This window comes from Pseudopipra pipra, chromosome W (assembly GCF_036250125.1).
Source record: "Pseudopipra pipra isolate bDixPip1 chromosome W, bDixPip1.hap1, whole genome shotgun sequence".
Lineage (NCBI taxonomy): Eukaryota > Metazoa > Chordata > Aves > Passeriformes > Pipridae > Pseudopipra > Pseudopipra pipra.
In genome coordinates this window covers 37,538,440-37,550,900 of record NC_087580.1, presented here as the reverse complement: position 1 = coordinate 37,550,900, position 12,461 = coordinate 37,538,440, and the positions used below count along the sequence as shown (strand labels likewise).

Below are 12,461 nucleotides of genomic sequence, written 5' to 3'. Positions count from 1 at the left end.
GCACAGTTGGTTGTGGACTCACAAGGGGACTGGCTTTAGTTATCTGCTGAATTTCCATCCTGATGTCAGGAATGACTGGAGTTTGCACAGTATTCGGAAATTTTATCCAAACTGTTCCACTTGGGTTATGATTCAGGTAGGGAATGTTCCAAGGTTTTCAGGGGATGACTCCTTATCCTGTGTTCCTGAGCTCTTACACTCATCCAAATCAGCTGGATGGTTTATTGACAATGTGTCCCAAGGGGCAGCACCTCCGATGCCATAGAAACCCCTCCCCTGGATTAGGAAACCTTTGGAATTCAGGAGGTGTTCCAGTGGAGCATGAAAATGAACAGCAATTTTCCTAAAGCCCAGACCCCAGCAGAACAAAGCCAGGCCCCCTCAGTGTCAGAGCAAAGGTCCCCCATCCCTGTGTCCCTGTGGCCGCTGAGGCGGCAGCGCAGGCCCGAGGCGGTGCCGGGTCCCGGTGCAGCCGGGGCAGAGCGGCGGCTGCGCGAGCGGCAACCCCGGCGGTGAGTGCGGCAGCCCCGTGGGAGCGGCGGCTCCGGGCACAGACGCCGGCGGCAGCCGCTGTGGCTCGTGGAACCGAGTGGCCATTGGGACACTGCAGGGCCTCCTGGAATCCAGGGGCCGGTGGGACACTGGGGAGCCTCTTGGAGCCAAGGGAACCCTGGGATGTTTTGGAACATCCTGGAATCAAGGAGCCATTGTGACGCCGCAGGCCCCCATGGAACTAAAGGAACCCTGAGAGTTTTTGCAACCTCATGGAATCAAGGGGCTGTTTCTGGCAAGATGCTCTGCTTTGATAATACCTAAAAATAGTCAGAGATTGCAAACAATGCACACTCTCTGTGATGAGTTACTGCTGGTGTCAAGGTGCTGTTTTTAATGTTGAATTATTCTAAACTCAAAATGCTTCATGAAAGTTCAAACACACATCCTGCTTTCTGAAGCAGGATTTGACAGATAAGCTGCTCCCTGGCCTGCAAATATGTCTGGCAGTCAAACCCTTGATAACTATAAAAGCCCCGTCCAACTGTCATGTGGCAGATTGTTCCCCAGACTTCCTTGAAGTGTGTGGAGTTTCTGCCATGAAGCAGGGACAGCTCTTCATGGTCACTGCCCAGGGGTTGGCCGGAAGAAAAAAGAATTACCCCCTGTCCTTGTGGGGTGAGTTACCTCAATCTCTGCTTCAGGATTGTTTCTTTTTGTTGGCTTTGATCCAATTGCTTTAATAGAGTTACTTTGATAGACTCCACTGTCCTATCTTACACTATACTACTAGGGGTTTTTGGCTTTTATAATTTGAAGTAAATAATTCTCTTTAAGGTCTTTCATCTGTTCACTTTTCTGATCAATTTTTTGTTCATTTGTCATAATAAATCATTGTTTTTATAGAAATATTTCTGATTTGCCATCACTAAAACCTGCAGGACAAAGTGATTGAATCACACCTCTATAATTCCTTCAACTGAAACCAAAGTCTGAGCCTGAGACTGGATCCAGCCCCCCCCAGGCTCCTCCCTGAGAAGGAATTTAGAAAGCAAGGGGGTCCTTTGTGCACCTCGTAGCTCAACGAGTTTAGCACAGAATCCCCCTGCACACACACAAACACACAGGCATGGGAATCTACACACACACTCCTGTTCATCCCTACACAGACATAACCCAGACAGACTCGCAGGGGAACTCCACACACCATTCCCACATCACAACATGAGAACGGTTAGAAAAACATAAAATATGTACAGCAACCATCACTGCACTGCAGCATTCACAGGATGTGACACCTGTGTCCATTTTGAAATGTTACAGCCATTCTACACAGCCTTTATTTCCTGTCAGCTGAGTATTCTATCAGGTGCATTCTAAGATGAAACTCCAGGCACATGAACAGCTGAATCTGTTCCACATTTAAATGCTGTTGCACATTTTTAAATGGAGAAAGTAGGGAAACTGCTCAGTGTTCAAATGAATGAAACACAGTGAGCCACAAAAGGCAAAAGTACATAGTGTGCAGCAGCTTTGTGGAGTTACAGATCTGCTCAATGTTTTATGTTTGGCATTCAGAGACCATGTTTAAATTTATTAAACTACTCCCATTCTGACACACACACACCCGTTTTGGACTGTTTCAGTTGCCTTTTCTTCTTCCAACAGCTGTGACAACTGCTAAAACAGTCAGTAAAATTAAGTCTCCTCTATAATCCTTTAGTCAATGTTACATTTTAATCAGAGGTTGAGGAAGATTTCCTGTTATGAACGCCCTGATTAATTTAAACTTATTAAACTGACACATATGTCAACATGAGCAGATATAGTTATTACATCTGTTAGCTCATTCACTATTAGTAATTATTAGTGCCATTGTTATTGCTGAAAGTGCAAAAATTCAAGACTGCAGCTGGCTTTAAGTTATTGCATTCTTTAACATGCTCTGCCTTAAAATCAAAGCATACCTAGTGATGGTCAGACAGATGTCTCTGCACTCTCAAAATGTTCAGACAATTTTTATCTCGAATCCTCTCTCCCCTCACCCATAACACAAGAACTGCAGAAACTACAACACCTATTTCATATTCCTTATGCTCACATGTGCATATGCATGTCACAATATATAGTCAAATCACAATTACTATGAATATTATTAATGTGTTAAACTGTAGGGTTTGTTAATTGAAGCAGATATGTTTCTGAATGTTAGTTCTTTCTCTGTGTCCATTCAATCCCATACATTCAATCTCAAGCCCTGCACTCACACAATATACTGAGCATGTTTTAAGATGGCTTTTAATTGAGCCAAAGAGGAAGAAAAAAATTAGTTCAAACCTTGCACCAGAGCCAAAAAGACATGTGCCCCAATTTCATTGAAATGCATCTACTCTAAGAGGCTTATCTAAACTAATCATTCAAATTAACTGTAAGAAGGGACATTCAAGAAAGCTCCTTTGGGGAGGTTGGGGGGGGACAAAGCATTCACAAAAAAAAACCCAAAAAACACCAAAAAAAGCCCAACCTAACACCCAACTTATCGTCTCTTTATATATTTTATAAAAAACGTGTCACTGTAGTAAAAGATGTAGAAACTGCATTCTTATATTTCTGAAGCTGTCTTACACTATACACAGTGCACTGATCTATAAACCATATCTGAAAGGGGACCCTCCTCTGATTATTTTCTGTTATTTACCCCGGAACATCACAGTGGGTTTTCCCTGCGCCCCCTTCCCAAACTGTGCTCCCCCCAGCCAGGCTGTTTGCTACTTCCCGCATCATTTCAGCACCGTGGGATCGCCGCCATTCCCTTTTCCTGCCTGGCTCAATTCCCCCCAGCCCTGCGCTGTGCAGGCAGTAAGGACAGCGAGTGGGCAGCTCCCTCTAGCACACTGTCACCTCCCGAGCAGCCTCTGCGCCGCTGCGGCCGGGGCGATGCGGTCCCTGCTCTTCCTGGCGGTGCAGGGAGAGCGGCTCCGGCAGGCAAAGTTCTCCCCAGTCCATGTGTGCCCAGCCTTGGAACAAAGCCTTGGAAATCTTTTATCCATACACGGGATGACTGGAACCATCACTTACAGCAGGGTTATCTCTATGTGCTGTCTTTATGTTGTCTGACATCTAACGCATGGGTTTAAAAAAAGAGATTAAAGTGGTTGCGCTTTTTAAATGTGCAAGGAACACTGAATTCAACCCTCCCACTTGAATCAATAACACTACAATAAATACCCACATCAGAAAAGCATCTCTTTTAAGTCCTGAAAACCAGAAAAGGGACTTTCCACATGGGTGTCCTGTCATCCAGAACTATTAGGGAAGAATTCAACATAATAAAGAAGTCTATAAGTGTTCTGTGCAAGATCAAGGTGAGATTCTCTATCTTCTAACATTTCACTGACCTAGGAAGCAAGAATTTGTCACAGAATTAATACTGGAGAAAAAATGAGACCAGTGAAAGATCCTGAGCTCAGGAGAACCTGACTGTGCTGGGGAATCAGAGCTTTCACCCTGGGAAATGAACTGCTCTGAAAGAGTGGGAAGAAACCAGGAACAAAGGCTGAGTTCAAATGCTCCAGAGTAAACAACTCCTTCCTCACCAAAAGGTCTGAGCTCCCCTTAACTCATCTCTCGACATCCATGGAAATAAAAGAGCCTGACCTTGAATCCAAGGGAAACAAATTCCAGGACTTAAGCTGGAGCAAGGTAGGGGGGATGTGTCACTCTTCTATGACATCACATGCTCTCAGTGATGTCACATCCTTCCTGTGACATCACACCTACCTTATGACATCACATCCTCCCCATGACAGCACGTCCCCCCTATGACATCATGTCCTCCCCTGTGACATCACATCTGCCCTGTGACATCACATCCTCCCCAGGACATTGCATCCTTGTTGTGATATCAAGGCTCCTCTATGATGTCACATCCATCATATGACATCACATCTCTCCTGTGATACCATATCATCCCTGTGACGTCTCATCCTCCCCTGTGACATCACATTGTCCCTGTGGCATCACAGCTCTGCTGTGACATCACATCCTTCCTGTATCTTATATCATCCCCGTGACATCACACCTCCCTGTGACATCCCATGCTTGCCTGTGACATCGCATCCTCCCTGTGACATCACATCCTTCTTGTGACATCACATCTCCCTTGTGACATCACATTCTTTTTGCGACATTAAGGCCCCTCTATGGCATCACATCCATCATATGACATCACACCTCTCCTACGATCTCCTATCATCCCTGTGACGTCACGTCCTCCGCATGCCATAAAAACTCCTTTATGATGTCACATTCCATCATATGACGTCACATCTCTAATGTGGTCTCATATAATCCCTGTGACATCACATCCTCCCTGTGACATCAGGTCCTCCCCTGTGACATCACACCCGTCCTGTGACATTACATCTTCCCCTATGACTTCACAATCATCATATAACATCACACCTCCACATGACATCACAGCTCCCCTATGACATCACATCTTTCTTGTGACATCACATCTCTCCTGTGATATCATATCATCCCTGTGATGTCACATCCTGCCCTGTGACATCATATCATCCCTGTGTCATCAAGGCTTCCCTATGATGTCACATCCATCATATGACATCACACATCTCCTGAGATATCATATCCTCCCTTTGACATCATGGCATGCCCTGTGAGATCACATCATCCCCATGACATCTCAGCCCCCCCGTGACATCACATCCTCCCTGTTACATCACATTCTTCTTGTGACATCACAGTTTGCATGACATCACACCCCTCCTGTGACATCACATCTCCCATATGACATCACAACCATATGGCATCACATCTCTCTTATGACGTCACATCCATCATATGACATCACACCCTACCTGACACGTCGCACCTGCCCGTGACATCACATCCTTCATGTGACATCACATGTCCCCTATGACATCACAGCCACCATATGACATCACATCTCCCCTATGACAGCACGCCTACCTTGTGACATCACATCCTTCCTGTGACATCACATCTCCCCTATGAGGAGATGTGATATCCATCATATTCTGGGATAATGCAGGACCACATGAAATCAAAGGAATTCTGGGACACTGTCGAACCTCCTGCAACCAAGGGTTCCTGCTGACATGTGTGTCCTCCTGGAACCAAGGGAGCCCAGAGATATTTCTGAACCTCCCAGAATCCAGGGGCCATTGGGACCCTGCAGAACCTCCTGCATTCAAGTGCTCCTTGTGAAACTGCAGGCTCTCCTGGAACCCAAGGGTTCCTGGAACACTGCAGAGCTCACAAAGCCAAGGAGCCACTGTCCCACTGCAGCTGCTTCTGAAGCACAAGGGACCCTGGGACAGTGGGAAATTTCCGAGAATCCAAAGGGCATTTGGGGACTGCAGGGCCTCATGGAACTAAAGGAACCTTTGGAGACTGTGGAAGCTCATGGAATCAAGGGGCCATTGTGACATGTGGGGCCTCCTGGAAGCAAAGGAACCCTGAGAATTTTTATGGGAAAAAGTTAAGGCAGGAGCTGCTGCTCTCAGTTAATTCAGATCAACAAGGAGTGTTTTGGCCTTGACTGGTGTTTTCCATCCAGAGAGTGCTGTTTGCCAAAGTGGAAAACCACTTGGAATGCTCTGCATGGTAACCTGTGTTTTTGTCTGGTGGCTGAACACAGCCAGGACATGAGGGGAGGGGAATGTGTGGGATCAGGGCACTGCTTTGGGGCCATGCTGGGAATTCCAGTGGACTAAAAGACAAAGCCCAGGCACTGCTTCCAAAGGAACCCCAATGAAAGGGGGACACCGGAAAGATGGGCGGACAAGTCCCACAATGGAACTCTGTGTGTGCAGCCTCATTTTCTCCTTCAGCACCCACAGGAGAGGGGGCAAAAAGTGGGGGTTGGGCCCCCAAAACTGTTCAGGTGGAAAATTGGAGACTGAGGGGACAATGGGAAAGTGGGAGGAACAGGGAGAAGGGTGGAAAAGGGGAGGTGGTCTGGCAGGCCTGATGGCCCCATGGGGGTCTTTGGGCACAGGGGAGTTGGCAATGGGTGGTGGCCCCCCTGAGCTCCCAACTTACTCTGGGGTTCTGGAGGCTGCTGGATCCAATCTCAGCCTTGGGACAACTGAAACAACAGTTTCAGTTTAGAGAAATTAGAGAGGTGTAAGTGAACCACTTTTGTCCCCAAGGTTTTAATGATGGCAAATCAAATCTATTGATTTATTAAGGGTTCCAAATGACCAGACAAAAGATCTTCATCAGAATTATTTACTGCACAATAGAAACACTAAAACTACCAGGAGTACAGGATAAGATAGGACAGTGTTCTACACTAAAGCAATTGTTGAAGCAATTCTACTCAAGCTGGCACAAAGCAATAATTCTTAATTGGAGATGGATGGGACTCCCACAGACCAATGCTTGTGAAGAGATCTCTGCTCTCAGACTCCAGGAGTGACCTTGGGGGGTCCCCAGCCAAGGCAGGAATCTCCACACACCCCCCAAGAAGGGTTCTGTTGGAAGAACGTGCCTCTGTTAAAGGGGACTGGCCCTTTGTGGTGGAAAGGGATGGACTGACAGTCACTGGACTCCAGGGGTTGCCTCAACACCAGGGGCTTCATTAGGGGTGGAAGCAGCGGCCGAAGCTCTTCCTGCAGTCGGGGCACTGGTAGGGCTTCTCTTACTGGTGGGTCCGTTGGTGTTTGGTCAAGACACCGATCTGGGTGAATCTCTTCCCACACTCCCCGGTGTGGATGCGCCGGTGGGTGACAAGATGGGATTTCTCCTTGAACCGTTTCCCGCAGTCGGTGCAGCAGAAGGGCCTCTCATCCGTGTGCGTCCGCTCATGCGTGTAGAGATTCCCCCTGGTTGGAAACCTCTTCCCACATTCCAAGCACTTGTAGGGCCGTTCCCCAGTGTGGATGCGATGGTGTTTGCGGAGGGTGGAGCTATGACTGAAGCTCTTCCCACATTCCCTACACGTGTAAGGACATTCTCCAGTGTGGATGTGCTGGTGGGAATGAAGGTGAAAGCTCCGGTTGAAGCTCTTCCCACATTCCTCACATGTGTACGGCCGTTCCCCACTGTGGATGCGCTGGTGGGTGCTGAGGTGGTACCTCCGGCTGAAGCTCTTCCCACATTCCTCACACTTGTAGGGCCGTTCCCCGCTGTGGATGCGCTGGTGGGTGCGGAGGTGGTAGTTCTGGCTGAAGCTCTTCCCACATTCTCCACACGTGTAGGGACGTGCCCCAGTGTGCATGTCCTGGTGTCGGAGCACGTGAGAGCTCTGACTGAAGCTCTTCCCACATTCCAAGCACCTGAAGGGCTTCTCTCTGCTGGGAGGCTGATCAGGGACCACCAGGTCAGAGCTCTGGCTCAAGCTCCAGCCGCCTTCCTGGCACAGGCTGGTTCTTTCCTCCTCAGAGCACCCTGGGATGGCTTTGGAGCCCCTCCTGCGGGGGGATCTCCGGCCCTTTTCCTCCCCGCTGCCTTCCTGCACCGTGGAGCCCTTCAAAACGGCCTCTCCCACCAGGGTCTCACGGGGGGATTTGTCCTCCGGGCTCTCCGTCCTCAGCTCGGGGCCTGGGGCAGGAAGCAAGAAGGACAGGGAGGGGATTTGCCTCCGGCCCACAGGGAAGGCCAAGGACATCCCCCCAACTCCGGCCCCGGCAGGACGGCGGCGCCAGCGGGGTTGTCCTGCAGCCGGGGCCATGCTCGGCTGACAGAGCCAGCACAACACCCGCCCAAAGGGACACTGACTTCCTCCTCACCTGCCTGGGGGGACCAAGGCATCTTCCTCTTCCTCACAGCCTCCTCCTCCATCCGCCCAAGCTTTGGGAAGGACAAATCCTGATGGGGGGAAAACAAGGGCTGAGCGCATTGGCTTGGGGGTTCCTCCTGCCCAAGTCCATCTCTAGAACTCACCGGGCATCCTGTGACCATAAAAACCTCCAAAACACCAAGATTCAACCCAGAAAAACCCAAACCACCGAGATTCAGGCAAAAAACCCCTCAGAAACAGAAGGATGAACCCCTCCCCCTAAACTGCAAAAAGTTAAGATTCAGCCAAAAAATACTCCAAAATATGAAGATTCAGCTCAGAAAAAGGTGTTTAATTGGGAGGATGAGGGAAGTGAGGTCATTTCATGGGGACTTGATTGAGTTGCTATATGTTAATCAAAAGCTGTATTAGTGTAGTGTAACTTAAAACTCTCCAGGGCTTTTCCTCGAGGTTCTCTGGCCCCCTACTAGTTCGGGGCTGTTTCTCCAAACCACCAAACCACGTGTGCCAAACACCCTGGTTGGTCAGTGCCGACTGGGGGAGCGGGCACTCGGTGAGGGGATGAGAAAACTGCACCGGGAGCTGGGTTGAAAGAGGCTTCAGCACCACTTCTGATGGCCCAGGGGCAGCATCTGGCTTCTCCCAAACAGAGAGAGGGCACTTGTTCCTCTGCAGGGAGTCAAAGGCAGGAGGGTGACTCCTCTGCATGGATGGAATGGCAGAGGATCCCTTGGGTCCCAAAGATAGATCAGCACTTAGGGATACAAATTTCTCTGCAAAGTCTGCAGTCAGTCTCCTCTCCTCTGGAGAGGAGATTGTGGCCATGGATGGGATTGCAGAGGCTCCCTCAGGCCCCCAGAAGGAATCAGCAACCAGGAAGAGACACAAAATGCCCTCTAAAGAGTTCGGGGGAAGTGTCCTGTAGGGAGGATAAAGTGTCACCCCACCAGGGCAGGGCTGGCAAGTGGGAGGCTGCTCCAGGGGTCTGCAAGAGGCCTCGTGCTCTGCTCGGCCCCAGCACTGGCTGGTACCAACACCCCCGGCTGCCCCCGGCCCTGGGCAGTTCTGCTGCCACAGGCTGTGCCCTCACCGTGGCCCTGCAATGGCCCTGCCTGTCCCTCACCCGTGGCCCTGCCCGTGGCCCTGTCCCTTGGCTCTCTCTCTGCCAGCTCAGTGTGGGGCACACGGGCTGGGGGTCCCTCCCAAGCCCCCCGGGCAGCCGGCGTTGGCTGGGGGGATGTGAGGGCTGGGCCTGCTCAGCACAGCCCCGGCCTCGTGCCCAGCGCCTCTTTCCTGACCCACACAAGACCTTCCCGGTCCCCCAGGGCTCCCCTGCTGCTGCCTCTGCTCCTGGCCCTGCCTTTGCTGCTCCCTTGGCTGTGGCAGCGGCTGCAGGGGGGGATGGCAGCAGCTTCAGCTCCACGGCACTTCCTGGGGGGAGCTCAGCCCGGGGGGGACGGGCAGGGACCTGATGGGGATGGACAGGGGCCCAGCAGGGACAGCCAGGGCCTGCAGGGGAAGGCACAGGGACAACCTGGACCCCCACACTGACAGGGCTCTCTCTGCTCCTCCTTGCAGGTTCCGTGGCCAGGCACAGTTTGTGTTCCTGGGTGCCCACCATCTCAGCACTTGGAGACCCTCAAATCAGCGCCTGCAGCTCTGCAGCAAAGCCCCAGCTCACCTGGCACACAGGGGATGGACACAGCACCTGCTCAGGGATGGGCATTCACAGCTTCATCTGTTTTTTCCCACCACGGGGCTCTCCTTCCTCAGCAGCACCTCTGCCTTGCACTTATTCTCAGCCTCACCTCAGGGACAGCTCTGGGCTCACCTCCGCGCCACTTCTCAGCCTCACCTCAGGGCCTGGGCTCAAGGACAGGAACCTGCAGGGAGGGGACATCAGGTGCAAGCTGAGGGCTGCCTGCTTGCACTGGCCTCTGGGCGTCTTTCTCCTTCTACAACCAGCCCAGAACTCAGCCTGCTTTTCTAACACCACACATTTACAGACTAACCTTGGAGATAGATATGGACAGACATCTCTATCACCCTGGGGATAGAGCCTCAAGCATGTGCTGCCACAGGAATGGCAATCAGAGAATCACAGAATCAGCGGGGTTGGAAAAGACCTCTGAGATCATCAAGTCCAATCCTGGATCCAACCCCGCCGTGCTTCCCAGACCATGGCACTGAGGCCACATCCACTCTCACCTCCAACACCTCCAGGGACGCTGACTCCACCCCCTCCCTGCCCAGACCATTCCAAGGCCTGATTACTCTCTCAGCAAAAAATTCCTTCCCAATATCCAAACTAAACCTCCCCTGGCACAGCTCAAGACCCAGCCCTCTTGTCCTACTGCTGCTTCCTGGCACAACAGCCCCACCCCCACCTGGCTACAACCTCCTGGCAGGGACTTGTAGAGAGTGATGATTCATCCTGGGGACCTGAGGGACCCTCTGCAATCCCATCCATGGGGCACAATCTACTCTCCAGAGCTTGACTCACTGCAGACTTTGCAGGGAAATCTCTGCTCACAGCAGCATCCTGAGCCCAAGGTCAGTTTGTATCCCCAAGTGCTGATCCAATGGGTGCCCTGGGATTGGAGCCTGGGATCTAATTAACTTCTCCTGTGCTGCCAAACAGCAGGAGCTGTACGGCCAAGGGACAAACTGTGATCCCTGTCAGTGTCCATGGCCCCTGTCAGTGTCCTTCAGCGAAACTGGGAGGAGGAAATGAAGAAACTGGTTTGGAACTAAACTGGTGTTAAAGTGGGAAAAAGTTCGTTCCATGGAAATAAAACTTAGACGGTTTTTCCTGGGCTGAACAAGCTCATTCAGGGATGAAGGACTGGGACTTCTGTGGACACTTGTGCTGGTTTCTTTGGTCACTCGTGTTCCTTCAGAGAGCCCCTGGAAACACTCGGCTGTTCACTCCCAGTGCCACCAGTGCCTGGGTCCTGTCTGCAGCAGCAGATTGCAGTGGGATGGGAGAAATGCTTTTCTGAGCCTCTGGGCTGGACACAGGCACAGCCTGACCCTGAACCCAAGGGAAACAAAGACAAATTCCACGGTTTTAGCTGGAGCAAGGGTGGAGGGGTTTCCTGAGGGCAGCACTAACCAGACTGTTTTGTGTGTGTGTGAGACAGGCAGAACCATAAATGCCTGCACAGCCCAGAGCAGTCAGTGTGGGGCTGTGCTTGCTGCTGCAGAGACCCCCAGGGAACAAACCCAGGCAATACTTTGGGTTTATTCCTTGCTCTGTGCCAATGGGAGTAGAATGTTCCACAGGAGCTCTGTCCCCCTCTGTGGCACCGGGTGGCTTGAAGCTGAAGGGGGGGGTGTCAAGTGCAAGTTCCCTCAGAAGTGTGTGTCCCTAAGGAGGACACTTGCCTTGTTATTGCTTATTATGTGTAATATCTTATAGATATATCATACAACACCTAAGGATGGATTCTATAGAATATGTGCCATATATATGATACAGAATATATCTGATTATTGCTTTATCTGCCTGTCCAGACAGATATTGTGTATGCAGAGAGATTGTATTTGAGGGATATGTTCCTCTCAATACCCTCTGAGCTCCACTCTCAAGGCCAGCAAATTCCTGAAGCTCCCACTTCTGTGCCCTGCAGGTTTTGGCAGATTTGCAAGAGCAGGGGAATCATTCCCTGCAGCCCCTTTGCACTGTAGGAAATGGGAGCCCTGTGCACATCCTGCTGCCTCCAGATTCCATTCTGGGTGTGGGAACAACCCTGTGGGGAGCAAAGAAATGCCTCGTTCTGCAGGAGCTGCAGATGCTCAAGGGGCAGCAGGACCAAGTCAGGGGCCCAGGGGGCTTTGGGGTCCAGGAGGGTCCTGGGAGAGCTGGGGAGGAGCTTTGGGGATTGGGGGTACAGACCAGCACAGAGCAGGACAGACCAGTACAGACCAGTACCTCCTCACTGTTTCCCAGATCTCTCCTGGAGCAGGGCCACCTTGTTGTGGGACACCTGAGCCCCCCCCAGTGCCCTCCCAGTACAGCCCAGTGCCCCCAGTACAGCCCACTGTGTTCCTGTCCCAGGGTGCCAGGTGATCCCTCTTTGAGGGGGGTTGGAAGTGATTTGAGGGGGGGTTGTGGGAGATTTGGGGGGATCTGAAGAGTTTGGATGGGGATTTGGGGGTTTTGGGTACCTTTAGG

The 12,461-nt window shown here is 51.2% G+C and overlaps 1 protein-coding gene and 1 pseudogene across 1 annotated transcript in view; one reads left to right on the top strand and one right to left on the bottom strand.

Moving 5' to 3' along the window:
- The window catches only part of LOC135405260 (zinc finger protein 883-like), a 290,064-nt pseudogene extending 281,564 nt beyond the window's left edge, over positions 1 to 8,500 (bottom strand).
- LOC135404675 (zinc finger protein 239-like) overlaps positions 1 to 12,461 on the top strand; it is a 386,745-nt gene that overhangs the window by 191,722 nt on the left and 182,562 nt on the right. The gene's annotated exons all lie outside the window — the stretch shown is intronic.